This window comes from Gavialis gangeticus, unplaced genomic scaffold (genome assembly GCF_001723915.1).
Source record: "Gavialis gangeticus isolate Ggan-Ray unplaced genomic scaffold, GavGan_comp1, whole genome shotgun sequence".
Classification (NCBI taxonomy): domain Eukaryota; kingdom Metazoa; phylum Chordata; order Crocodylia; family Gavialidae; genus Gavialis; species Gavialis gangeticus.
The window spans coordinates 70,476,005-70,479,946 of record NW_017729031.1 but is presented as its reverse complement, the minus strand read 5'-3'; the positions used below and the strand labels follow the sequence as shown (position 1 = coordinate 70,479,946).

General features: G+C 50.5%; 1 protein-coding gene across 3 annotated transcripts in view; it reads right to left on the bottom strand.

Annotated features, from left to right (window-relative positions):
• The window catches only part of GULP1 (GULP, engulfment adaptor PTB domain containing 1), a 169,828-nt gene extending 167,148 nt beyond the window's left edge, over positions 1-2,680 (bottom strand). For all 3 annotated transcript variants that reach the window (XR_002098643.1, XM_019523070.1, XM_019523072.1), the window contains exons 1-2: positions 2,670-2,680; positions 2,394-2,398 (exon numbers count right to left, since the gene is read on the bottom strand). The gene's annotated coding sequence lies outside the window, so the exon portion shown is untranslated. The remainder of the gene's footprint in view (positions 1-2,393; positions 2,399-2,669) is intronic.
• Between the last annotated feature and the right edge of the window lie 1,262 nt (positions 2,681-3,942).

Sequence of the window (3,942 nt, the reverse complement as noted above, 5' to 3'; positions counted from 1 at the left end):
TTCCCCTCACAGGGTAGTGCATTAGCCTTAGCCCATGCTCATCTGCTCCATCTAAGTAGGCTCTCACAGAGCCAGCCACAGGCAGGAGGTGTGGCTAGGGGCCATGCCACAGCTGCCAGCGGAAATTGGGCAGTAGAGGACGGAGGGGACTCTGTTATAAAAGCAAAAACAAGCATTCCCTTCCAATGCACCCAGTCACACACACACACACACACACACACACACACGCAGATAGCTATCTGCCCTGGGGAGTGGGCACAGTGCTAGAAAGGGGTGGGCTGGGTTTATAGGGACGCAGTCACAGCGCTGGTGGACTAGCAGGTGAATACTGTGTGTGGCAGGGTAGGCAGAAAGAAATGAGCCCAGGGCTTCAGCTGCAGCTATTTGGACTCCCCACCGCCATCCCCCGTGTGTATGCACATTATGGTTGTGCAAACCTTTGGTCCCTGATTCGATTTGGTGGAGATTTGGCCCAATTCAGTGGCTGAATCTCTGAATCAAATAAGGACACCCTTGAATCTCTCTGGATTTAATCAAAACCCTCTGAATTGACTTGAAGAGATTCAAAAGCATACGGACATAGACACAGCTTTAATTTTTTTTGTACATACCTCAAGGTATCAGGTGGTTCATGAATGCTGAGACAGTGGGATGGATGGAGCATCCCACAGGCATGCTGGGGAACACTCCCCACCATGCTCTTGGTAGCAGACCCAGAAGTGGACCAGAAGCGCTTCTGGGTCTGCCAGGGAGCACGTGGGGGCCCCCCATTCCCCACCAGCTCAGCAACTGGTATCTCCTGGGTCTGGGGGGGCACACACAGTCTTCCCATAGCCGATCACCGAGCCAGGGGGGCACAGGAGGGCCCCCCTGCGTGCTCTCTGGTGGACTAGGAAGTGGACCGGAAGTACTTCTGGTCACCACCAAGCCTGTGCTTCTGTGGGATGCTCCATCTGCCCCAGCACTGCAGCATTCACAAGCCATGCCTGGTACCTTGAGGTATGTAGAAAAAGCATTTAAAGCCGTGTCTATGGCTGAATTGCTGATTCTCCAAATCAGCATTGAATCTTCAGATTCAGATTCAGATGAATCAAATCAGGGACAGTGATCTGAATCAATGAATCAAATCACTGTCCCTGATTCAGGCCAAATCCAAATTGAATACAGCCTGTTTTGCACACCCCTATCCCTGCCTCTCCCATGCCAGTTGGCGGGTGGAAGTGCTAGGGGCCGTGTCCGGCTACACCCCACATGCAGTGCCCTGGGATAGATGTGTGAACGTGCATTCATCCAAGTGAGACTCTCTGTACAGTGCACAGTCCAAATAGCAGCAGCAGGAGAAAGAGGCACACTGAGCAGGGAGGCGCTTGCGGACCTGAAACAGATGCTGGGCATGATAATGAGTCCTCCCTCCCCTGACTCCCCTTCCCCAGAGCCATCCTCCCAGGCAATGGCAGGATTAAACAGGGTCTCAGACTCCTTCTACCTGGGTTGAGTTCTTCAGCTGCTCAGTTTAAGCACTTGGGCTGGGTGGGCTGGAGCTAATCCCATTGCTGCTGGTGCCAGTTCCACTCCCTGTCACTGGATGGTTTATTTCCCATGATATATCCAAACACTAGGAGCAGCAGCAGTAGCAGCAGCAAAGAGGAGGCAGAGGAAGTGCTTTTCTGGGAAGCTGGTGAAGTGGAAGGGGCATAGAGGAGCCAAGGACAGCACTGGGGAGAAATAGGGAGGCAGGAGGGATGAGGCTGCAGCAGGCTGGGGCTCCCTGCTCTAAAAAGTGGCAAGAGGAACCTGCAGTGGCTGCAGATGAGGCTGAGACCTCAAATCTCAAGGCAGCAGAGCTGGGGAGGGGCTGCCCAGCAGAAGCCTCTGCTCTCCCCAACCCCTCAGCCATTGCTGCTGACAGCTGGCTGCTAGCAGGGGGTGGGGCCAGGGAGAGCCCAGGCCATTCAGGAGTGGCCGCTAGGGGTTGGGTTGGGTGGTACTAGACTATTGGGGTGGCCCAGCTGCTTGGCTAGGCTTGGCATTCTCCAACAGCCTACTGGGAGGTGTGCAGGAACACAGACCTTACGATGACAGGCTGAGAGCCATGGGGCTCTTTAGCCTGGAAAAGCGCAGGCTCAGGGGTGATCTGATGGCCACCTATAAGTTTATCAGGGGTGACCACCAGGATCTGGGGGAACGTTTGTTCACCAGAGCATCCCAAGGGATGACAAGGTCGAACGGTCATAAACTACTGCGAGAGCGTTTCAGGCTGGACATAAGGAAGAATTTCTTTACTGTCCAAGCCCCCAAGGTCTGGAACAGCTTGCCATTGGAGGTGGTTCAAGCACTTACATTGAACACGTTCAAAAACAAATTGGATGCTTATCTTGCTGTGATCCTATGACCGCAGCTGACTTCCTGCCCTTTGGGTGGGGGCCTGGACTCGATGATCTTCCGAGGTCCCTTCCAGCCCTAATGTCTATGAAATCTATGAAATCTCTAAACTATTGGCCTCGACCAGTGCAGGCAGCCTGGGTACTCCTTCCCCCCAGGGTACACCTCTGTTTTGTTCACTCCTAGCTTAACTTAAGGCACTTAAAGTGTGAAACTTAGATCACTTCTGCCTTGACCCTTTTGCATGTCTGTATTTAGCCTTTGTTTCCCTACTACTTTGACACCACTATGTCAAAATCATCCTAATATCATTAGTGGTTTATAATGCCTGATCAATTGTTATAGGCTTATTAACATGCTCTCGCTCACTCATGCTGTTATATTAAATTTATGTCACCTAGCTTCTCCTTCATGAAAAGTTCTCATTCTGTTCTTATGAGGCTCATATCATTAAAGTTAATGGACTTGTTATTTACAACACGTAAAGGATTGGGGCCTTAATAATTAGTATGGGGTAATCAGTCTTCAGATAAGTTCTGTTAGAATGATCATGATTGTGTTAAATACCCACAGAAAGGATGGAAACATTTAGATTCATGGATTGTAAGGAACCTCAGAAGATCATGGGGTCCAGCCCCCTGCATCAAGCAGGAAAGATAACTGGGGGGTCAGGTGACCCCAGCAAGGTGACTGTCTAGTCTCCTCTTGGAGATTTCCAGGGTAGGTGATTGAATCATCTCTGGAGGGAGCTGGTTCACAGTCTGGACACTCTGACTGTGAAGAAGTTTTTCCTAATATTGACCCTGAATCTATCTGCCAGGAGTTTGTGGCCATTACTCCTTGTTTTCCTTTTGGGTGCCCTGGTGAACAGTTGCTCACCGAGCCCTTGATGCACTCCCCTAGTGTAATGGTAAGCTGCTACCAGGTCCCCCCTCAGCCTTCTTTTCTTCAGGCTGAAGAGTCCCAGATCCCTCAGCCTTTCCTCATATGGCTTGCCTTTTAAGACTCTGACTATACAGGTGCCTCTTCTTTGGACTCTCTCAAGCTTCTCCACATCCTTGTTAAAGTGTGGTGACCAGAACAGGACACAGTACTCCAGCTGCAGTCTCACCAGTGCTGAGTGGAGCGGAAGAATCACTCCTTGGTTTTGCTGGAGATGCATCAATTGATGCATGCCAAAGTATTATTTAGCCTACTGGCTACAGCATCGCACTGTTAGTTCATATTCATATTCTGGTCTATTAGCCCCAGGTCCCTTCATCTGTGGTGCTACTCAGTTTGGTGCAGCCAAGGCTGTAGGTGTGATGGGCGTTGTTTGTCCCCAGATGTACCATTTTACACTTCTCACTGTTGAAATTCATCAAGTTCTGATCTACCCAACTTGCTAGCCTGTCTAGGTCTGCCTGTAACTGTAGCCTATCTTCAAGCATGACCATGCTTCCCCATAACTTGGTGTCATCTGCGAAGTTGGCCAGTGAGCTCTTCACCCCCACATCCAAATCATTAATAAAGATGTTGAAAAGTACTGGACCAAGCACCAACCCCTGTGGGACACTGCTG